Source organism: Scomber scombrus, chromosome 3 (genome assembly GCF_963691925.1).
Source record: "Scomber scombrus chromosome 3, fScoSco1.1, whole genome shotgun sequence".
NCBI lineage: Eukaryota > Metazoa > Chordata > Actinopteri > Scombriformes > Scombridae > Scomber > Scomber scombrus.
In genome coordinates, this window is record NC_084972.1 from 7,552,361 (window position 1) to 7,576,273 (window position 23,913).

The following is a 23,913-nucleotide window of genomic DNA, read 5'->3' on the forward strand; positions in this document are numbered from 1 at the left end:
TACATTATTATATTTGAACTTAAATGGTATTATTTTTCATTGTATAGGTATTAAACACTTTTAAAAGTCATTGAATTAGAAGTTAGAAGAATTGTTCCGATAACCTGCCTTATGTGTTTTCTTCTCTCCATGTCACCAAACATAAAACCTCTTGTTTAGAAAGGCTCTTTAACTTCATCTGGGAAAATAAGCCACACATGGTTTATAAAAAAAAGAGTCAGTTATGTCTATATAGCTAAAAGAGGGAAGTCTTAACTTGATGGACTTTTCGTCATTCAACCAAATCAAAACTAGCTGGATGAGTAGATCTCTAAAAGATAGCACGTGAAATAGTTGGTCTTAACTTTTTATTAATGGCCTCTTGTGCTTCCCGTCAAGCTTTCCAACTGTCATAGGGAAGCCGTTATGTGTTGATCCGTTCTGTTTAAGCACAACTGCTCTCCTCGCTAATGTCACGTATAGAAACAAATCAGTACTCGCTGAAAACTGGTTTAACAACAGCTATTTAACTGTGAAGGAGGCTTCTGTATTCATATGTAGATTTTTATACAGGAATGTAGTGCTCCTGTATCTCAAAGTAGGCACAGTACTATAATTAATGCACTGTCAACTGCCATTATATGCTTACCATGTTGTTTATCATATACATTCTTAATATAGAAGACAAATGCTCTTTTTGTAGTTTATATAGCAGATACACTAGAACATGTGTTTATTCAGTGTGTACATGTGACAGAGTTTTTTGCTGATTTTCAGAACATGATCATGTCTTTAATTTACTATAAAATGAAATTCTTGAAGATATTATTCTTATATTAGATTGAAACAAGCATATATCTTCACACATGTCATACACAGTCCAGCCACATACTAGGTTTTGACCTGGTCTTGTTTTCAGTGCAGCAGGGTTGCAGGTGATAGTAAGCGGTAACCCCACGGTGATGCGTGAGGGGTATTAGTTCCTCCCCTCGCTCATCGCCTCTTGTTCTCCCTTTTGTCTTTGTCTGGGGGGGAAATGGAATCTGCAGCTTATTGATATTAATAGCGCACAGGATCTGTGGTCGGAGAGGAGCTGGGACCTGGGCGAGAGTGGAAACTGGATATGGACGGGTAGAATTGACAGTCCTCCTACTTGACGGGGCGGAAAAGGGGGTTGGTTTAAAAAAAAAAGAAAAGAAAAGAGGATTGCATAATGTACACCTCACGTTAGCCCCTTTGTGCACGCGTGATGCGGGTTGAACTTTTCGACTTTCGCTGATCTAATTTCACGTGCAAGAGCGAGACCTTTTCAACTGTGAGGATCCTGAGCTGGCCCAGCTGTGACTTCTCAGCAGACATAATAAAACAAAGTGGACTTATCTGATGGTTTGCCTCACGGATCAATAGATTAGAATTTCTGAAGACACAAAGTAGAATGCGTCAGGGCATTTTTTTTGTATACAACAAGCTCATTAAAATAGTGTAAAGAAATGCGTGGCCTTGTTTGTTTTGAGTTAGGAGTGAAATTCCACTTCCTTGGTATTAAGGCAGCAAAGCTCTCTGTGTGCGCTCTGTGTACTTTGTTCTTAGCTCAGCAAAACGTGAGGGCAGGTCCAAAGAATCTGGGGGGATCAGACAGGCCTGACATTCACCAGACTGCACTGTTGCCTTTTAAGCTTAGAAAAAAAAAAGAAAAAGAAAGAAGAATCTGAAAAAAAAGCATCCAGAATAAGGGCTGGCTGGATTGAAGTTGGGTTTAATTGGTGGGTTTTGAGTCTGTTTGCGTGTCAGAAAGTGCTGTTGTTTACAGTCTGTGTGGGTGTTAGAATATAATGCCAGGATCCTGCCAATCACATCAAAAAAGGAAAATAACACACACACACACACAATGCTTGTTTTTTTCATATTTTTTTTCTCAAACGCTGCCCTTTTTTGTCTTTACGAGACTAAGCCATGTTTTTCATTTAATCAGTCCTTCTTAATAAAAGCACAAAAGAAAAGAGGGAGAAAATAGTGTGCAGTCAGCCCTTTTTTTTTTGTTTGTTGCAGATCAGATCATACAGTAAGCAGCTGCGTTTGTTGAGGAGTGAGTCATGCTTTAGATTTTCCTGTGTTTCAGAGCACAGACAGTGACTTGGAAAACCTCCCGCACACACCCTAAAAACAAACAGCAGTGACCCTGTATATAGTTATCACTGACTCTACACAAGTAAAACTCTCCTACGCCCTCGTTCTTATTTACACAATGCTCTTAATACAGATCCACCAGCCTTGAGGAGTGCTCAACCCAATGTCACTACTTTTTTTCTCCCTTCTTCTATTGAAACACACCACAAATTGATACAGCTGATTTATTCAGATGCTGATACTAAGTGATCGAAGCATCCCGGATGGGCTGTAAAGAACCGCCAGACAACTCTGGCAGCCTTCCTATTGACGACCATTGAGTTGAGCATTAATTAATATGGTAATGATGTGTGAAGGTTCATTAACGGGCTGCCACAGAAGTAGCCACAGATACAGTATTAAGCGTGCTTTGAGTAATTAATGGAATAACTTTACTTAGTGGTAAATATTCATGGGCCCTCATCTTTTTTTGTCTGCACGGTGTGAAGAGAGAGGAGAGCCTGTCCATTAGAGGAGCTGAAGAGCTGTCCACAGTGAATGCGAGCCTTTTGTTGGGATTGGGTGCGTTTCAGTGGAGGGGTATTAATTCATATTTTGAACATGCAATCTTACAACAAAAGCCAAAGGCACTGATAACATACCTGGGACTAGAGAGCATATTGTGAAGCCGTGACCCCCTCACAAATAGGAAAGTCCACTTCACAGGTTTGCGGACAGAATAAAATGAGTCTTTGTTCGCACTCGCATGTAACCACAGCGGTTCATTACCATAGCAAAAAACCCTTCTGATTGTCCATTTCCTCTGAAAATGGGGTGTTTGCATGTTTTTTTTTCTCCCTCTCCCACAACCCACAATGAGCAGTGCAGTATTTGCATAGAGAATGGAAACATTTATTTAGATCATCTGATCCTCTAAAGGCAGCAGGTTAATGATCAGACTATCTATTGAACACAAGGGTCTTGTAGCTACTATGATATATTTCTTTTGTTAGAAGAAAAAAAGTCTTTGTTGTCCCATTTTCCACTTTGTTTAACACAGCACTCCCACAACATCCGCTCAAGACTTTAGAAGAAAAACCTTGCAAAATGCTGTTCAGTTTCCTTTGTCTTTTGAAATTGTTGCATTTTGATTCATATTCTTAGCTCAGGCCTCTTACTGAGCATGCACATAACCCACCTAGGTGGGTAATTATCTCAACCAGGAGTTGTTCTATTCCCTAAAATCTCAATGTGGGAGTGTGTGATGGGCTCGGTTTTCCCAACCGGGCAAATCAGCGTGTGCTTGTTTATCCTCACCCTACGTTCTCCGCACCCCCACTGTTCTAAATGGCAATATTACAGCCTTGTGCTGTTTGAAATGGAGACAATTATCTGTTTAGGTATTACAAGATGGGCATTATATTACAAGGAGAAAAGGCGTACAGCTGCTATCAGGATCCCGTTGTTGCCTCTTTTTCTTTTTCTTCGATACAAATTTTCCATCATTATAATGATGGAACATTTATCTAAATGGATGTTATGCATTGGGTAAACTCATTTAGCTCCTGGGGCTCTTTCAGGTGATGGGAATTAATGATGTTTAGTAGTTTGAAACTGAAAATATCTGTCATTTGTCACCACTCGCCATTGATTTACGATTCCATTGATGATATGTTAATTGAAGTGTAATGAATCACAATAATAGGGGTGGTTGTGTGGGAATGGTCCATTTTCGATGATTGTTCAACCCTCAGTAGAGTTCAGAGCGAGCTGCATGTTGACTCGCATTTTCAACAAGGGCATTTAACACATAATTAATGCTGAAACCGGGCAAGTTGGGCCGCTGTGTTTTTATCTTTGCTCAGTCAGCTTTAGATAAACACTTGCACAAACGCCTGGCCACAGTTTTGACTGCCAAATGTAAACGGCAAAAAAGAACAGTGGGAGAGGGAGTTGGAGCTTCTTTTTTTTTTCCCCTTTCATATTTGGATATGCTTTAATGCTTTTATTCAAATGCACCTGGGATATTGCCCCACACTCACTTCTCAGTTTACCATAAAAATAAGATTTTGTTTCATTTTTTCTTTTTTTTTCTTTTCTCCATCTTTCCTTGCTTGGGTTGAGTGCTCAGTTAGGAAAGCCTGTGTGCATGCAGATCAGGGGGGTGAGGAGGGAGGGCCACCCAGGGGAGTTGAGTCAGGGTACAGAGCAGGTAACAGGTACGGCTCGCACACCACCAGGGGGAGGCCAAGAAGGGCTGCCGACTGTCAGCGACGTGAACAAAAAAAAAAAAAAAAAAGTTTTTGTCTTGCAAATAAACCATTCAGTCACATCAGACGGCCCCATTGTTCATTTATCATCAGTGGGTGTAGTTTGTAGTTAACAGACAGATGAAAATGCAATGATGTGTGAGGCGGTGACAATAGCAGTCACAGGAGGATAAGCGAAAGGTGCTGAAATGGTGGTGGCAGCGCGGCCGTAACAGCCACGGCAGGTACACTGACTGACTGACTGACTGACTGCTACCTTTCATACAAACAAAAACAAAACAAAAGAGGAAGCAAACAGCACAGGAATGCAGAGAATTGATTTCTTTCTGATGATTTCTCCGTACAGTACAAGACTACTTCATATCATCAATTCTAATCAATAGCAGTAGTAGCAACAAGTGGGCAGGATATTGGTTGCACCCTTTTTTTTTTGTAAATTGGCTCGTGGGGGTGCTGATGCTATTGATGATGATGATGATGGCGGTCATTTTTTCCCCCAGAAGTCTAAATATTTTTTTTTTCATCTGGTGTCCGCAGGGCGAGGAGGCTGTATTACCACCGCTGGAACTGAAGATTGCTTTAAATAAGCAAGTCCTTGTGGAAGGTAAACACACAATCATTCACCAGGCTCCCATGTGTTGCGAATGCTGGTTTGAATTGGCTTAATAATTAACTGAACGCAGTGCGGGTTGTCTTGTTTGTGTACTGTATTTTGAGTGTGTATTTGTGTGTGTGTGTGTGTGTGTGTGGGGAGGGGTGGGTGGTGGAGGGGGGGTCGACTCGACAGGTGCGCCCTGAAGAAGCTGCCGATTTCGAGACAAGAGCATGGCAAGCACTGAAAAGGGGGACAAACTAGAGTCAAATTAGCCGCGCTCTTGAAGGCCCTTGTTAGCCGTGTAGGAAAATGAGGACATGATGAGGGGGGCCGTTTACTGTCGAGATAACTGTTTGTGCTTGTTGACATTTGTCGGGAAAGCCGAAACACAGTAATGCCGTGTTTACCAAACAAAGAGGGAGGTTTACTGCTGCTCAGTCTTGTTATCGTTTGCATCTCGGACCATTCTGGTTGATATCTCCTGTTTGCTCCTCCCGCTCCTATCTGAGAAGGGTTTTTTCGGGGCCTCCGGGATGTGAACTTTTTGGCTGGAGTGATCCAGTGAGGCGGAGTAGGACTGTGTGGTGGTGTTGTTGGTGTGTGTGTGTGTATGTCTGTGTGTGTGTGGGGGGGTGTTAACACTTCAGGAGCACCAGGCTTCAGAGGAGGAGTGTGTCTGTTTTTTTGTCTCTTACAGCTTCAGTCTCACCGTCGTCCTTTTTATTTTCTTCTTTCTTCTTCTTTCTCTCACTTCTGGTTATCTGTCTCTCACTCACTCGTTTTCCCTCCGTCGAAACACCACCAGCATGTTGTGACTTGTGTGCAGATAGGTTGGACATAATCTTGACAGATAAATGCATTGTTTTTGACATTGAGTTTGAGTTAAAGGTGCATTGTGTAGAATTTAGTGGCGTCTTTTGGAACAAACTGGGATGAAAATAGAGTATAATATTCATAAATATGTTTTAATTAGTGTATGACCTCATTGTGTTTTTTGGTACCTTACAATGAGCCCTTTATTTCTAGATAAGGAGCATGTCCACTGTCATGTTTCTACAGTAGCCCAGAACAGACAGGGGGGGGGGGGGTATTCAGTTGGTTGCAATCCTTTAATTTGATAATTACTAAATGCATAACTGCGTCCCTAAGGAGTATATCCTCACATACACATTAGTACAATTATGAAGGATAAGACAGCTACTTAATACTGTTTGTTCTCGTGTAAATACACCATTGAATCATTTCCATATCCTTATTTCCCTAACCTGATATTTTGTTTTCATGTCAAGTTGAAACAAAATGCTACATTTTAACGTTTTCATGCTGTAAAAAACATATGAAAACTTGCCAAAACCAGCTTGGAATATTTTTCTTTAATCAGCAAACTCCACATTTAACCCACAAGGGTTAATTACTGCATTGTATCCTTTATGTCAAAGGTAGATTACACTGCTTAGCCAATGCCAATATTGATCTAATGTATGGCAAATTGAAATATTAGCATTAAATCCTGTTGAGCTGCTTTTCTATGGAGTGTGGCAAAGCAAAAGCAGCTGTAGCCATTCTTACAGTTAGCAATGGCTGGTGGATTTCAGCCAGACTACGTCTATTCCTCTTCATTGTAAGAGGAGGCCTATATAACCACAGTACACGCTCCCCCTTTTTTTTTTTTTTTTTTTTTTTTCCTGCGATATAAGCAGTCACCCCACATTTGGAAAACAGACTCGGAGAAAATTTAATTGGAGGATTCATGTTGCTGTTTATCTGGAGTGCATTCTCTGCATAGTCAGGTCCCCACCAGGCCCCTCAGCTGCCTGCTCCAGATGTAAGGTCAGCCTTGAAATCTACCAAATGGTTGTGTAATTAATGTTAATGTGTCAAAAATCAGCCTAGTTATTGACACAACTTTCCAATGTGATTTTGATTGCGCTGCTAATGCAGAAATCCCTGTGGCAGCTTATGGGATTAGTATGTCTTGGTGTTTAAAGCTCTTTTAAAGTGCAATAGACTCTAATACAGTGTGTGTGTGTGTGTGTGTGTGTGTGTGTGTGTGTGTGTGTGTGTGTGTGTGTGTGTGTGTGTGTGTGTGTGTGTGTGTGTGTGTGTGTGTGTGTGTGTGTGTGTGTGTGTGTGTGTGTGTGTGTGTGTGTGAGAGAGGGAGAGAGAGAGAGAAATAGATAAAGCATGTTTTGTACATTTAGACTGAACATATGTTCTTGAATTGTGTGTAATGTAAGAAATGAGGAATTCAGGAACACTTTCACTAACGTTTTGATATCACTTTGATGTCCTGCTGCCAAAATTGAACTCTTATCATCATATGCGCATATCTATGCGATAGTGCTGCCTATGATGTGTGCCGGCCTGCTTTTTTTTTTGGCCAATTCATTCAGACATGATGACATTAAACTTTCCAGAAAGGAAAAAACAAGTGCATCTGCTCAGAAAAGTCATCACATGCCAGAAAAAATGTTTCTCTATTTTGAGGCTTTCAAAATGTTATCATCTCTTGTTGGACTTCATTTGAATTTCATGCAAACACTCTTGTTTCTTGTAATTCTTGCTCCGCTGTAAACGCTTTAGTTTGTCTTGCCTTAGTTTTAACTGTTGAGGTCGCTTTGTTTAATCCACTTTTTTATGGATGTGTTAAGAATAAACAAGTGGATTCATGAGTTGGACCCGCAGAAAGGTTGTGTGCAGATTTATGCGGGGATGAAAATAGGGCCTCTGTAATAGTTCCCTTGACTGCATTTATTGCTTACTTTAAAAAAGTAATTTCTTTATATCAGCATCAAGCTGAAAATTGCCATGTATTAGTATTAGGCTTGGTAAGCTTCTAATTCTGTGGCATTTACAGCCGGCTGTGTTTCCATGCATTTATAACACTTTGATTCTTAAGAGCTCCTTTAATCGCTTATGCCTAGCTCGGAACATAATAAACAAGTCTCTGTAGCGAAAGTGCCACATGGGGGAGATTTCCAGTGAGAAAGTTAAACGCTTCTGTCACTCGCAGTTTTGTTGCTGTGTTTTTCATGCACTGTAAGTACCGTAATCTACTCTCCGAGCTCGGGCTGCTGTAGTTAAAAACAGTGACAGACAGAATAGATGCAAGGCAGCGTGAAAATGAAAAATTATCGGCCCCGGCGAAGACGTCACCGCGGCGACCGAGGAGCAGAGACATAAAGCGGTGGCATGCGTCTGCCTTTCCCTGTTGATTGAGATCACAGGATGTGTCAAAGCCTTCTAAACACCCTCACCTGGCCGCCGTCTGCTTTCCCTATCTGATGCTCTGCTCCCGTGGCCACATCAGCTGTTATCAGAATACACTCTGGCAGATAGCCCTCCTCTTCATTGTCTGGCTAAACAAGTTGTGGAGTTAAATGCAACGCCTTATGCTGAGCACAGCATGTCACACAATAGAGCAACAGTCTTATATTCTCTTGCATCTGCTACAACTTTTTCATGTGAATTATCTTCCGTCGTGAGGTAGAAAGAGTAGTGCTGATAATGTTATCACAGATGTGTTATCTTGAAGCTACTTAAAATATCTTCTTTTTTTTTGTTGAGGGTGAAAAAGGCGTTTGTCAAGTTTCAATCTATTTTTCTATCAGCATCCAACAGACACGTCTTCTTCTTTTTGGGTCTGAAACATATTGACGGATGTATAAACTCCGGTCTGCCCTAGGAGCGTGAGGCGCTTTGATAATGTCAAAGCCCCGCTACCAGGTGCAGACGGCTAACGTGACAGAGTCTTTGTGCGAGATTGACTGAGGCGACAGACATAAGCAAATTTCATCCGCAGATGAGTTGTCTTACAGCGAAGATGAAAAAAGGAATCACTGAAAGTGAGAAAAAGTGTCAAAAATAGTTTTTTCCCCTCCTTTTTCAACAGAGATTTAGCTTTTGGCCTCGCGTCTCTGCTTCAGAAAAGCGAAATAGAGCTAATAACGTGGATTGATTTGTTGTCTTCCGAGGAAAAAATGACTATCCAGTGTGTGTGTGGTAACCTGGGCCAGCATTTGCCAGCCTGCTTTTATAGAAACAAACAATACATTGGAACTGGTGGGATATAATATACGACTTAAACATATGAACATACCCTGGCTGCTCCAAACCAAACATATACATTTATTTATTATGACACTTCGAAACACAACAGGAAACTTGTTTATGGTTTCTACTGTGACTAGTGAAGGTCTATGACTATGTAAGGGAATTCAAAAAAAGTTCCTGCAAGCCAAAGCGATTCTTATTTGGATAGTTTTGACTTTGTTGCAATCACTTCATGTCATGGTAAATATCACTTTGGCAGTCCTTTACTTTCTCCGTTTATTTTAGAAAACAAATCCCTTTTAGGGATAAAGCACCTGGTGGGACTACTTAATGGAATGGCTTCAGCCCTACGCAAATAAACAGCTTGCATTTTTGGTGTGAGATTAGGAATGAGGCTGAGAGGAGAGAGCTGGAGTGAGGTGGGTAAAAACTAAACAAAGAAAGTCAACATGTGGAGAGGACAGAAGTAGAGGACTCTCATGTCTGCCTCTGCTTATAGTTAACCATACTGTATGTCCTCTATGTCTATAAAACTGCATGTGAACATTGACTCATAGTGAGCTTTGTACCTTGGTAGCCAATGACTTTACTGTTTAAAATTCATGCTCAAGTAAAGCTCTTTTAAAAAAATGGTTGTCTAGTGAGTCAGCAATAGGATATTATTCAGAAGGGCTGGACAATATATTTGTTTTTCACTCTTGCATACAAAAACATGCGGTCATGCCTTTCCTTAACCTGGAAAAGATAACGTGATAACCGGAGCCAAAGAAAAGGGAGGGAACAGGGGAGGAAAATAATTGACTTGTGAAACATAAAGAAAAATGAGAGCTACAGTTCCTTTAAATAGCTTAACATGCTGTTGAAATTAGTGAGAAATGGAGCCTTTGAGACTCGGCGTATCAAATAGTATCACACTTATTTTAGAAAGCCACAAGTTTTCCGACTGCCCTGATTCACATCATATATTGTGAACAGTCACGTTCCCTCACTCATTTGCTTATTGGACTGTCTGGAGAATGTCAAAGTATTTTGAATACTAAATCAGAATTAAACGGAAAAATGGAACCTTTGTCCTGAGACCGTTTAAAGGACCGTAGTGTGATATTTATTGGGATCTATTGGCGGAAATGGAATATTATATTCATAAGTATGTTTTTATTCGTGTGTAATCACCTCAAAATAAGAATCATGTGTTTTCATTACATTTGAATGAGCCCTTTATATCTACATAGGGAGCAGGCCCTCTTCCATGGAAATCACCATGTTTCTACAGTAGCCCACAATGGACACCATAGGTTCTCCTTCACCCAGCTATGCTTCTGGTCTGGACAAAATGGATTTGTGCCTGAAATGACCCACATGTCAAACAGCGAATATGGCCCATATATCCCAAATCAAATCTATTCCTTTTTTGGTAAATATGCAGTGCTTTTGGGTATGTGTATTCTGGATGTGGGCCATTTTTGGTTTATCTGTTTTTTCTCGGATGAGATCTGGGAAACAGGAGTGACCGCCCAAGCGCCATCAGTCCAGGCGGTATGTGGGCCGGATGAAAGTGCATAAAGTGTCGGATGTGGGCCGGATCTGTAACACAGCAATTTTGATATCTGGGTATTTAGTTGGTTGCAATCTGCTAACGCATTGCTAGATGCCACAAAATCTTACACAGTGGTCCTTTCAGTGAATTCATCTACATCTCTTATTCTTGCATCTATTTTGTTTGGAAAACGACAGAATTGGTTATTACAGTCATCATATAGTAACGTGTGTGGATCCCCATGCTACTAGTGCTATGTATCAAACCTCAGTACTGGTTGAATACCACTCAAAATGTGACAGAAGAAACAAATATTGAAAACTGTAAAGAATTATTAATCTGCATTAAATGCTCAGTCTAAGAAATAAACAAGAAAAACACAAATTTCCCTAACTAAAGGCCTGGTCACTCCAGAAAGTGGCACAGCAAAAATCAGAGGCTTGGGACTTGCTACGTGTGGGGCTACTTAGTAAGCTAACCGGTAAACTCCTAAACCTAGCCTGCTAACCACTAACACTCTAGCTAAGAGGGCTAGTGCTAGTCAGTCACAACAGTTTTCAAAACTTCTTTTTAGTTCTAGGATCATTTCATCCAATAAAGAGTTGCTGAATAGGGAAGACGCTGTCCAAGCTAACTAGCTTGCTAACTGCCATTAGAATAGATGCTAAGGTTACAGAGTTTATTCAAATTACATATTTGTACCATCAACTCTTGTGTCAACTGTCAGCAAACCATTCCTGTTTTGTGTAACAGTTTATAATCTGACAAAGGAGGTTCAAATAAAAGTATATAGCTTCCTCTATTTTGGACCCTCCAACTCTTAGCACAGTCAGGGCAGTTTTATATTGGTAACACTGCAAACCAGCAGCAGCTTGTGTCAAGACAACATGAAACATTGACACACTGACACTTTTCTAGAAAAACATTCAAAGTAAAAAGTGTCATATTGGTGCCATCATTCAAAGTGATATCCATCATTATGTTCTGCATCCTCCTGCTCTCCATGATCCCTTCCATTGTGGTTTAACATCTAAATAATGTGTTTCAGCTGAAACACATTATTTAGATGTTCTCTTTGACATATTTTTCGGTCTCTTTTTTCCCAGACAACTTAACAAATGTAACAGTGATTATACCAGCTTTCAACGCAAGAGCAGTGTTTTCCAGTTTTATGGAAAGAGTATAGTTTGCATGTGTCAAAAGCTGGCGTTGAGAGAAGGCCAAACCGTAAGAGCAAAATATACGTTTTCAAATTTAGCCACCTTAGTGTGGACATGGCCTGTGAGGGATGATGCGAAAGGCTATTTCCACCGCAGTGTGGATTTATTTATGTAATCAAATGAAAAAAGGTGGAGGCATTTTTTAAACTGGTATTTATTTACAGTTTTTCTTTCTTTTTTTTGTGCACTGGTTTTAGCCTTGGCTCCTGCGTTGTTTTCATAAACAAAGTCTCCCTGGCTGGCTAGAAAAAACAGGGCTGCTCAGTGCACTGAAAACAGGAATGACAAACACCATTAGCTGAAAAATTTCCATCTCATTGCAACTATGTTATTGTTTACTTTACCATACACGTCCTAATATGGTTACCTCCCTGTCAAAGCGGGCCAGAGCAAAGCCGAGGGGCCCTCGCAGGGAGACGCTTTCAGCTGCCACTTAGACAATAAGAAACAAATGTCACAGCTCGGCAAAATAGCCTGGCTTTCACAGTCTTACAGTACTTGGCCTTCTACACTGCTTGGCTCAGGCTCCCGTGTGATATTTATCTACTCTCCACTGTTAGATGCACGCACAATATACCCCCACCTCCTCCTCTCCTTCTCTGTCCCCCCTCTCGTCTTGTCTTCCCTGCCTTCCCCTCTGTCTTTCTTTATTTGTCTGTATCTCCCCATTGATCTCTGTCCCTGTCCTGGTGTTAGCTATGTGTTGGTTGAATGATGGGCCTCTGTTTGCTGTGTTAAGTTAAGTTATTTATCAGGGGGTGGGTGGGATAAGGGGGGGTGATGTGTTTGGAGTGGCTGTTGCCTCCCCCCCCCCCCCTCTCCTCCTCCCTGTGGCCGAGAGAAAGGCCAGTTCAGCTGCAGGTCACGCCCTGGCCCAAAGCCGACGCTGCGTTTGAACTGGAAACATCTTGGCCTTGCTCAGAGACCCTTTATGATATTTGGATGAAATCATCTCACCACACAAACTTAGAAAACCCTGGGATACTGCAGGGGAATTGTGGCCTTCTGGAGGCTGTGGCTTTTTTATTTTTTATTTTAATTGTTGAGAAGTTTGTTGTTTACTGCACTATGTCTTGTTGCAGATTGAATGAAATAGCTATTTAAAGGGACTTATTATGCTTTTCCTTATTTTCAGTCATATATAATGTTACAATGCCATAGTGTCAAATAATGAGGAAAAGATATGTAGAAGTAATGGTTGTGTGTGGTTTTTTTTTAACATAACACAGCAGGGCAAAGTGGAATAAGTAGTTTACCTGTTGGAGGTGTGCTAGTTGTCTGCAGCTCTTCATCAAACATCATCATCATTAAAATCTGGCCAATCAAAACAGAGTAGGACCATCAGGAGGAGGGGGGCTCTTCATCAAATGTCATCATTATTACTGTAGCTGTTTCTACTTGTACTAAACCAATAGCTCCAAATAACTCCTTATACATGTTGTAACGAACATCATTTAGTACCACTAGCCAAGCTCCGCTAATTAAATAAATAATAATGAATACATCTTGATTTTAGGCTGCCAACTCACTCTTGGCCAGGGACAACACATGAAAACTAGCTAATTCTGGCATATTTACAGGTATGTTTATTAATATGCACTGTCCCTGACAAATAAACTAATAAAATAAAATAAAAAATAAAAAATTCAGGAACATGTTTCATGCTTCCTGTATATTCTTCATAATAACATTCTTGTTATTTAGTCATTTAAAAGCATATAATGTGAAGCAGTGAAGCAGGAAATGTTGGGTTTTTTATCAGCAGTAACTGATATGTGCCACCACTCTGCAAGTTTCTTGAAAGCTGGCCAATTAGAACACAGTGGTGGTCTTAAAGAGACAGGAGCTTAAACTGACTGTTAAGAGACAGAAGCTGAACTGGGGCTCCATAAAGGGCCGGTATACGATAAATAAGTTATTTGAGATGTGAATCATGCAAAGCTATTCTAGTAGAGTCCCAGAATGAAAATATAGAACTGGAAATGAGCTTTATAGGTCCCCTTTAACCTATAAAGTCCAGAGAAGATTTAAGATTCGTGTTGCAGCCGCAGCAGCAGTTGTAGTTTGTTCGAAAGAAGCAGAAGTGGATGGTTTTCTGGTAAAATATCACCAAAATCCAAAAAGTGGATGTTACTCTACTTGTTAATCATCTTGGGGTATTCTCCATGGGCTTTTAGGCATTAGGGTCAGGCAACCTCACCGCAGGTTAAGTCTGGCAGTAGGTGGAAATAGGCTTCTTTTAGATGCATGGGCTTTCTTTTCCCCAGTTGGTGGAAGATGATGGCAGCCTCACCTCAATCCTAAAATCCTCACGTTTATGATATTTGCCCAGTATTATCTGTGCCTGCGGATGAATGGGAGGACAGAGCATGAGGAATGTAGAAGGTCATACTGCGTGATTTACACAGTACAGAGCCAGAGAATCCTTGGGAAAATACTTTGGGTCGGGATCAAACAGACATCATGTGATATGTTCTTAACACTGACCTTTAGATTCATCCATTTCACCCCCCCCCCCCCCACCACCACCACCCCCTTTTTGTTTTTTTTGCCAAAATGATGCAATAAATGTAAAACAGTTTCAAAGACATACCAGCAAATAAAAGTTGAATTATACTGTAGGTTATCAATTTGGGGGGGGTTGGAAAGATGCTCGTTCTGGGTGGTGCTGTGAAGTCATGTGTTTACGTTGCCTGCTTACTGATAAAAATCTTAGTCACCAAGCTGGTGTGAAAACATTAACAAACTGAGTAATTAGACTTTCATATTAAAAGCAGCCTCTTCCTTTTCTTAATTCCTGGAAAAAGATTTAAGATGGGTTTTTGATTTGATTGGAGAAAGGCCAGTGACTAAATACATACACTGAGTCACTGTGTGGCTGATAATTGTGAAGCATACACACCCACACACACACACATACACACACACACACACACACACACACACACACACACACAATACTGTAAGGAAATGGTGAAATAATGATTTATCAATTGACATTTTTGGCCCGTGATGACATTACAATGATACCAATCAGTTCTGTCACACATCTAAAAAAGCAACTGAAACAAGCAGTGTTTGTTATTTCTTTACTATTTGTTCAGCACTAACTATAACGTCCACTTCACTGCAGTTATACCCTGTTGATAAGCTAATGGCAGTGACCTTTTGTTTTTTTCCATGCGAGGGGAAAGACTATACCCTCTTTGACGTTAATGAACTTTGTGAAAGGCTTGTTTACTGGCTTCAAGGTCGGTTTCTGAGAAGGGCGGCAGGTCTTCTTGTAAACATATTTACAGCCAAAGATGTGTAAACAGTGTAAATGTATACAGGTGCAGCAGGGGCAATACTGGCACATTTTCCCTTCTTTTTTTCCCCTCTCTCGCTCTCTCTCTCTCTTTTTTTTCTCCTACTGACCTTTCCTCCTGTGACACATGCATAAAGGCTGTTGTGTGCATATGTGTTTATTTCTGGAAGCACTTTAAAGTAATAGACGCAGCAACAAAAAAGCACAAAAAAAGTACTTTTAGAAAGCATAATGATGTACCTACTCACAATATAAAGCTGAGAGAGAGGAGAGAAGGAGAGGAGAGGCAGTTAGCAAGGCAAACACAGGACTAGTGGGGGGTATTAAATATAAATTAATGGAATGTTGCTCAGGCACATCTCTGGGTGTAGTGTAGTGTTGAAAAATAAAATTTATGTTGCCGGTTACTAGCCGTGAAGGTGCATTTGGACTTTGTATCCTTTAATTAGAAGTGAGATATTAGCATTTCATAGGGCTTTATGCTGGGTGAGGGGATCGGCCGGCCACCGCGCCTTCATTAGCCAGCTTCTCTGTGTAATGAGTGCCGTCATTAGCTGATGGAGTGGATTTGCCCTGGCTCTACCTTGAAAGGCACATCTTTTACATACTTGCAAGGAATAAGGCCTTTTAATGGATTTCTTAATGAATAAAATAAGATGCCACTTCTTTAAAATTTGAAGAGTACATTCCTGATAATGTATACCACTAGCTGCTGCCTTTTTCTTGCTCTATTGAGTTAGTAAAAGGAGGGAAAAGAAGAGTAATATTAGTGGTGGTGATAGTAGCAGAGAGGTGGAAAACAAAGGTGTAAATGGGGATTGGTGATGGTGAAGTAAAAGAAAGAAGAAATTCACCTTTTATGTTTTGTAATCCATCATTAATTATGAATGATATCAATAATGTACGGACGATAAAAGCGAGGGATCAAAAGCTTTGACTTTTCATTCATATGTATGCAGAATGAGGTGTATGTGATTTCTGTCAGGGGTGTGAGGAAGTTGCTTGCTGAGCTATAGCGTTGGATGTTAAAACTCAGCGTGTTTATCAGGGAGAGAGGCAGGACACCTATTGGATAAAACCTTGACTGCAAATTACGTGCGCGCCCGTGCCAGTAGCGTGTGCACGTTCAACAACAATCAAGACAGCCAAAGCCGAGGCTTTTTTTTTTTTTTTTTTTTTTTTTTCCAGTGATATGGAAGTCTCTCTAAGCCTTTTGGCTGCGCCTCCATTCTCAGAATCAGCCGTGAAGTGATTAGTATTTTATTGATGAGCTCCTGAAGTGGCAAGTGTGGGAAATTGGATCTTTGATCTCCTGGAGTTTGGGAAATATATCCTGAGTGTGTGGAGCTCTCCAGGTAAAACACCCCCCGCCCCCACCTCCCCACCCATCCTACCATACTACACACACACACACATAGACACAGACAGACATGTCATTCGAGAGGGATATTCCTCCCCTTCTCCAAAACACATATTTGTTTTGGATGTTTTCACTGAGAGTCTACACGGTGATTACAGATGTTCATTAACAAAATTGGGTATTTGTTTTAAACTTTAACCAATCACTTTGATATGCTAATTACAGTGTAATTTAATTTGAGCCCTGTAATGATGATGCTGTTATTATGGACATAAATGATGCAGTTAAGCTGAGAGTAATCTCATTTGCATACTGTACATGCCAGTAAATTAAGCCCTTTCCTGCATTGCTTCAGCTTTAATTTTCCACTCCTTTTCACACAGCATCCCTCAGCTCCTGTGCCTAATAGCAGGCCAGCTTGTTTGATGTGGAGAGCCGCTTCCTCGCACTAAATCGAGTCACAATATGTAATACATAAAGGCCTCTCATTATAACTCTAAGTGCTCTTTTAAGAAGTTGGTATTAATAAGCAGACAGGATTCTTTTTTTTTGTTGCTCTCCACGCTTTGTAGTGATACACAAAAACAGTGTTGTCCCTCGCCATAATCATCTTCAACATGCCTTAATCTACATCTGAGAAATTAAAACTATCACGGCTGTAATAACGACGGACCAGGGAATAGTTAGAAAGCCCCTAATAATCACATTGTATATGTCTTCTGCTATCAGTTGATCAGAGATGCCTTCAAAGAGGTGATTGCATTTTGATATTCTGGCTTTGAAAGGAAGATGAAGGGCATTTTTTCTGTTTTTTAACTAAGATTGTTCACCTCACTCATACACACACACACACACACACATACGAAATCCTAATTGAAAAAATATTTCCTGGTTGTATGTTTAGAGCAAATAATTTGTCTCCCTTTTCTTTGTACAAATGTTTTTTGATGTCTGTATAAAAGAGGCATATTTCTGACAGAGGGACATGGCCGGCCTTGATAAAAAAGCTCCCGTGTCTTCATTAGAGAAGCAGCACCTCATGCCGTGTGATTGTCTGATGTTTGCGGTGTAAAGGTAAACATGTTTGTCATACAGGGGGCGTATTTATGCTGATCAAACATGCCAGACGGACCGCGGTGAATGTTAAGGACTTTGGCTCAACATACAATCATGGCCAATGGTCTGAACTTGGAGGCCCCCGCTCTTAAACAGAGCCCCCACTTCCCCATCTTTCCTTAAGGGTGGGTTAGGGCAGGTTTATGGACTTTTTAACACCGACAATACAATCGCCCTTCAGTGAGAACCGCTCCGCCATTTTGCAACCATAAAGAATATTATTTTTCTGCCAGCCAATTTTCTCTGTTAGTCTCTAATTGGCTACATAAATCTCTGGCCGTTGAGGGTGAGAAATGTTGCAGTGTCACACAGTGTAATCTTCACCCTTATTTACCAATTCATTAAGATTCATTGATGCAGGATCGGTGAGAGGAAATGACAACATAAATCAGGCCTCCAACATAATGACCCTAATCAGTTGGGAATTGCAGAAAATGTCATGATGAACTATGTCCTTGTATTAGTGCCACTGTACATTGTCATTGTGCTGCTTTATGAGTGGGACGCATCCTCCTGACACAGGGCTGTATTTAACAAAAAAAAAAAAAAAAAGAGTTGTTAAAACCTTGATTCCATTAAAACGCAGAAATTCATGTAAGGTCTTTTTGGCATTTAGCCTCTCGCCCCTTATCTTCAGTTTAACCGCTTAATGGAAAAGCACAAACTCCCTTCCTTTTTAACCCCTCTCTGTCCCCTCGCTCTCTCTCTCTCTCCGGGAAGCTTTTAAAGTATTGCTTCTTCGGAAGCCATAGGAGGGGTCAGACTAGGGGTAAGACCACTCCCATACCAAGGAGAGTGAATCAGATGCCCAATAAAGAACTGCCATTGTCTTACAAATGCCTAAGCTGAGTAAATGTTAAGCAATCACTGAACGCTGAGATACTAAAGGAGTGAAATAGACTTTACATTTCCATGCCGTTATTTGTGTGTAAAGGTTAATGATTGTGTGTGTAAAATCAATAGCTTAACTCAATGTGTGAGAGTAACTCTGAATCAAAGAGGTGGGAGACCTACACCTGCTGTGTGTTTTTCTGCAGACAAACATTTAACCCCCCTGTTTCAGACTCATTTAAATAGCAGGGGTACAGTTTCTTCCAGTTATCATTGCACACTACTGAGAAAAGGACTCCTAATAAAGGAATCTACCACGCTTGATGACTTACTCAACAGTAATTAGCGGCTCACTTTGTGTGTAGAACTTGTGGTTTACCGCAAGTCCGTCTCCACGATTTAACAGATTTAACAGAACCGCAAAGCTTTTCCCCCCAAAAAAATGATTAGGCTACATGTTGTCAGCTCACAGAAGAATCCTGCACTCCAATGAGTTGACCCCCCCTCCTTAAAGGACAGCAGTTCTAATAACATTGTCCTTTCTTCGCAAAGGCACGTAATATTAATTAGACGAGTTCGTTAAGGCTAACCTTGGTTTTCTCCAGGAAAATGCATCTGACACATTTCCTCTCCACAAGTTTGCATTCCCACACCCGCGGGATCAGCCCTTACATGAATTCTAGTAAAAAATGATTAAAAATATATGACACACTTTAACTAATGCTAAAACAATAAGTGCTTTTGCAGATCCCACCGGATGCTGACAGACGACTGAAGTTGTGTTTTTCTTCTGGTGTACGGGTGTTTGACAGGTCTAATTGGTAAGATGAGCTTGAGGGAAGGAATGAGGAATGCCTGGCCTTTTTTTTTTCTCCCTGTGCTTGTGGTCAGAAAAAGAGGCCCCTCTCGTCTCCTGGTGTCTGTCCTCTCGCCGTAGTGTTAATGGGCATGAGCCACATGCGAGCGAGATTATCAAAGTCGAATGAAGGAGAGTCGCTGAGAAAATGTGTGGCGAGCCACTCCTAAAAGAGGCTCCACATCCCAGAATTACTATTCCATTCATGTACAACCAGATTTAAACTCATTAGACTTCTCTATTTACTTAGTCTCTATCGGCCCTAGTTGTACTAAAAATACCATGGCCTGCCTTACTTTGGCACATTCCGTCATTGTCTGTGCACAGCAGGACATTTTACTCTGAGGTGCTTCTCAGATGGCTCCATGCAAAGGAGACTAACTGTTTTGTGTGTTTTCCGAAATTACCGATCTACTCAGCTTCTCCGCTGGAGTCCGCCTTCTAGTACCCTTCTTATTGTTAATTTATCCGAGCTTGTAGCGTGATAATAGGTTCGCCGTTCGTATGAATCATCATACTCACCGGCGCTTGTACGTGGAGCCTCCTCTCCTCCTGGCGACGGTGTAGTAATAGGTTTAGATCTAGATTTCATGCTTGAGAATCCTATCACACTCATCCCGATGTGTTATAAATATTGTGTTTGGCACCCTTGCTCATATTTTATGCCTCTTTCCTACATGGGGGTAACTGTTTTTGGCGACTAAAGAAGAAGAAAAAAGTGTCAGGAAATGGGAAAGTTGCTTTGGGAGGGAGTGGAGATAGAAAACTACGGATTCTGGGTAGGGAAGCCCCATTGGATGGCTGCAGCTCAGCAGATGGCAGGTTGTTGTACGCATGAAAAATTCATGCTCAACGTGATGTGCAGCTCTAAAGTCCCCACACTACATTATCTAGCTTATCTTTTTGTACCCGTTGTTTTGGACAATAAAGCGTTTGACCTAGCTACCTCATGATCTTAATGTTTAAGCCATGCATAAATAAAGTAATCACAGCAGTATGAGAGATAACATCTTAGTCCATTCATTTCTTTTTTTTCTTTTTTTATTGTTGTTGTTGTTGTTGTTGTTTTTTCCACAATGTATCCTGATGTTGTGAGTTAGAGCTCCTGGAGTCCTCACACATCCTTTTGTTATTTCCACGAAGCCGGTTACTGAATAATTGAACAAGGTAAATGTTTAACATGTTTTTACAAGTTTCCTCGCTGCTGTGTTGCGAAGAGACGCTGTTTGTTGGGGCCTGGAAGAAACACATGGGGTGTTTGCTTTGCTTTGACAATGGTGAGTTTCCATAGGAGACCGCTGCCGCCGCCGCCTCCTCCTTGTCAACCACACTGCGCCACCCCATTTTGTTCGCATTCACATCATCATCAGCAGCGGCGGTGGCGTCTGGCTATAGCAGCTGCAACACACCAGCTTAATGCGTCTTCAAATGTCAGAAGAATGACTTTTTTGTTTATCTTGACTTCTGCCTCGCTGTTTATTCTAGCCGAAAGCTGCATTTGCATCGACCTTGATTCCCTAAAGCCCCCCCCCCCCCCACCACCACCACCACCACCCTCCTCTCTCCTCCCTCTCCTCTCTCCTCTCTCCTACCTACCTCCTTGCCAGAACCTGTTTACACTATCGCCTGCCCCCGAGTGTAACCTAGGAAATCGGCTGATCATTCCACCTGGTTAATATTAAATGGTCCCTGCAAGGAGATGTGTTTGTTCATAAACACAACACCCCCCCCCCCCCCCCCCCCCCCCCCCCCCCCCCCCCTCCTCCTGTTTACTGTAGCCATGGCAGCAATCACTTATTAAACAAACAGCTGCTTTGTTTGCCAGTGTGAGTGGTCTGCTCGTACCCCGAGGTCTGAGGAGAACTTCTGTGTATCTCGTGCGGTGCGGGGATGTTGGGGTTTTCTTTTTTTTGTTGTTTTTTTATGATGAAGGCAGTAGGTATTACTTGCAGGAGGAGGGAGGGTGTGTGTGTGTGTATGTGTGCGTGTGTGTGTGTGCATGTGTGTCTGTGCTATATTGTCACAGTAGTCTGGAGATACGCTTTGCTTATCTGCGACTTGGTTGAAGTGGCTGACAAGATTACACGGTTGTTTGGTCTGACTGTGAAGTCTCCTTTGGCAGAATGTCATCCCTGCCGTTAGTTTCTCTCTCTTTCGGCAGCAGAGTGGACGGAGAATCGGTTGAGTCTTGATTGAGGTAGCTCTGGTTTTGCACAGTGCCTCCTTTTTTGTTTGTTTGTTGCAGATAATTTGTGGAAGGATGTGGGACTAGTTTTGAAAAGCTTATTGGAACCCAGCCCAATTTCTCCAGTCTGTCGTCCAATGGATGTATCCAAGAAATGTCTCGGAGTAGTTTGTTATCAGTGATGAGGCCTGTGATAATGGATTATTTAACATACAGCTTGTGTTTGTCTTGTGTGACTTCTCCCTAGCATCAGGAGCCAAAATACAGCAAAAACACATGACCTCCCGAACAAGAACCTTGAGAAAGCATTGTGTTGTTGCACCTTCAGTACAGGCCCGTGTGTTGTCTAGCCGAACCTAAACAGCACTAAAGTGAACCTCTCTCCCCATTGTCTCCTCCTTTTGTGTGTCTTTATCTCTCCCGAAAGAAATGTTTTGCTTTTGTTGTGCGCTTGTGTAAACAAGGGCTGTGTGAGAATTCAGCGAAATCGAAGCAGGTGGCCGCTGAGGCTTTACTGTCATGAGCATTAAAGAAAAACAGAACACGGAGTAGGGTCAAAGCACAGCTGCGCGCAGGGGCCGACCCTACCTTGAATCGACTGCTGACTTGTTTGAGCTGTTGAATTCCAGGCAACCATGACAGGGGGACAGGCATTAGATTTCCAGCAAAAAAAAAGGGTGGAGGGGAGAAGAGGGAAGAGGAGGAGCAGCAGCAGGACTGATGAGCTCTGGCCCCGCCGGCTGTTCTTAACCTTCAACCTCTCTGGTCAGGTGGGAGACACATGTGACTTTTGTTTGTACTGTACTCCCCACGTTCTAGGCAGGGAAAAACAAAACCAACTGTAAACAAACAGAAACTCTGACCTTTTTTTATTATCCAGTGTTTGTTCCAAACACTTGTTTTGTTTTGTGAGCCCCCCCCCCCCCCCCCCCCCCCCCCTCCCCCTCTCCACCACCCTCCATACACCCAAAAGAACAGACAGGCATCTAATAATCACCAGCACAGCCAGTTCTTTTTGTGCAAACTGTTGTTGTCTTGTTTTGATCTCCTGGAATTTCCATCATTTTCACTCTTTACTTTTTTCCAACTCAAAAAGAAAAAAGCTTACATGCTCCATTAATAATAAGCATGGTTTTTTTTCTTTTTTCCCTCCCTTTCTCATGACTGCCTTTGTGTATTGTTTCATATTGAAATGTTTGTGTTTGGAGCATGAACACATATGTTCTTAACCCCAGTAACTACACCCCTTTTAGCAGGACACTTGACCCATAATTACAGCTGAATATGCGCGCGTTGTATAAATGGAATGGGACGGAAAAAAAAACTTTGGGAGCTTTTTGAGTCATCGCAGACGAGGCGATCCCCTGAGCAAAGTGAAAATAAATAGATAGACCAACAAAAAAACGCGGGGGCCAAGTCACGTGGCCCCAGTCGGCCCGGGCCCTGGCTGATGACAGGTGTCCCTGCCTCAGTGCTCGGCAGATTAACACCGTTATCAGCCCAACTCTCTAATAAGGCCTCTTTCCTATCTGCTTGATATTTATGATGGATAATGCCCATTTTCCATTTTCAGTTTTTTTTTTCCTCCAGTTTTTTCGCTCATGATATTGCAGCTTTGAATTATTCTGTGGCGAAATTAATGAGAAAGTAGATTTATGGGTTTCATTTGTTTGTCAATTCGAAAATTAATTGGGTGTTAATTTTAGCCATCCCCTCATCAGTGCCGGTTCCAAGCATGCGCGCATTACTTTGCATTCATTCTAGCCTTTCTCTCCTTTTATTGTGGGTCACTAGTTTTGCATACATTAAAATAGCCCCGCGGCTCATTCTCTTGATTACTTTTGGAGATGCCATGCATTTGGAAATTTACGCCTTTCTGTTATAATTATGAACATTTTGCATGGAATGACAGTGCATGTATAATAGCTATTACTTTCCCCCCCTTCTTTTATGTAGCATTGGAAAAAAAGAAAGAAAAGAAAGCAAGCTGTCTTTTTTTTTCTCTGCATGTGGAAAAATGTCTTTTATTTGAAAAAAAAAAAATGGGGGTGAATAACGTCAGCACATGGTTTATTTCAAATGGCATTTAATTTTGCCGGAGAATGTGTGTTTCTAATTGGTGTTTCAGGAGGAGAGCTGGTGCTAGAGAGGGCCTGTAGATGGAGTTGTGGCTGGCTGCATCCCATCCCACAGTATTTCTCTTGCTCACTCCTTGTTTAGAAAATCCCATTATGGAGGGAGGCTTTGCCAGACTGGAGGGGTGAGCCGGGTCAACATCTGTCTGGAGGGAGGGGGGGTATAGGGGGGGAGCAGCCCCAGCCCCAGCCCCAGCCCCAGCCCCAGCCCCAGCCCAGAAACACAGGGCCTGTAGGCCGGGCCCAAGCTGCTCAGACAGGCCCCTGAGTGTGGGGGCGTTGTGACACACAAGTGAACCGGCACAGGCCACAGTGTCAGATGACTCACTCGGATATGCTTCTTGCAAGGAGGGCTTCTTACAG

The 23,913-nt window shown here is 41.7% G+C and overlaps 1 protein-coding gene across 3 annotated transcripts in view; it reads left to right on the plus strand.

Annotated features, from left to right (window-relative positions):
* Positions 1–23,913, plus strand: part of foxp1b (forkhead box P1b) — a 157,740-nt gene that overhangs the window by 52,122 nt on the left and 81,705 nt on the right. For all 3 annotated transcript variants that reach the window (XM_062416034.1, XM_062416035.1, XM_062416036.1), the window contains exon 5: positions 4,893–4,959. The gene's annotated coding sequence lies outside the window, so the exon portion shown is untranslated. The remainder of the gene's footprint in view (positions 1–4,892; positions 4,960–23,913) is intronic.